Consider the following 866-nt stretch of genomic DNA (forward strand, 5'->3'; position numbering starts at 1 on the left):
TTGAAAACAGTCCTTTTCATCCTAGTTGTTACAGTTAATCCATCTTTCAATGCAATGGTATCATTAAAATTTTAAAATTTATTGTTTAAATTTTGAACCAGCTTGGTGTGTTGACTTCATGGCTCCTATCGTACCATTTTGGGCCATAATAGGATGCCTTAGGCCTGTTTTTATTTCTTTTAATTTTTTCGCCCACCCACTCCATTGTTTTTCTAGAAAAATCCGTTAACCAAGAAATTAAATTGGTGTGGCCTGAGGTCACCTTTTTACGAAACAGCCATCGCCGAGGGACCAAAATTCTAATTTATATCTCTAAATTATTAAAATCTACATGGCCCTTGATTTTTTGGAATACAAGACACCATGCAAAAGTGTTTCAAACGGAAAATGAACACCAAAAATGTAAAAAATCTTCCTTGTCTATGAAATTCACTCAGCGATCTGTCAAATATGGCCGCTCTGCCTCTTGTGAAAGGGGGTGTAATGTACAAGGTATGGAGTACGTAAGTATAGTTGGCAAGTTTGTCATTTTTACAATTATGATCATTGACAAAATTTTACCAGGAAAAATGTATCAAATTAAAAAAAGGTAGACGTTCTTTTCCCTTTATTATATATACTTCAAATCCTTTGAATACATGAATGAAATCAACTGAAAACTTTGTGCAAAAAGACTCAAATTGCAAGAGTAATGTAATGGTGATTGAAATGAAAATAAAGTATTGCATGGTACCATGAGAAAAACGTTCCGAAAGCTGATTTACTTGTGACTACCTTGTATGCAATAGGAATCGCGGAAGGTACTGCAACATTACCATGCAGTAAACCACCTTAGCCATGTTGATTTGATTATATGGATGACATCC

The sequence above is a fragment of the Branchiostoma belcheri genome, unplaced genomic scaffold, assembly GCF_001625305.1.
Source record: "Branchiostoma belcheri isolate BF01 breed outbred unplaced genomic scaffold, Haploidv18h27 scaffold2, whole genome shotgun sequence".
Classification (NCBI taxonomy): Eukaryota; Metazoa; Chordata; class Leptocardii; order Amphioxiformes; family Branchiostomatidae; genus Branchiostoma; species Branchiostoma belcheri.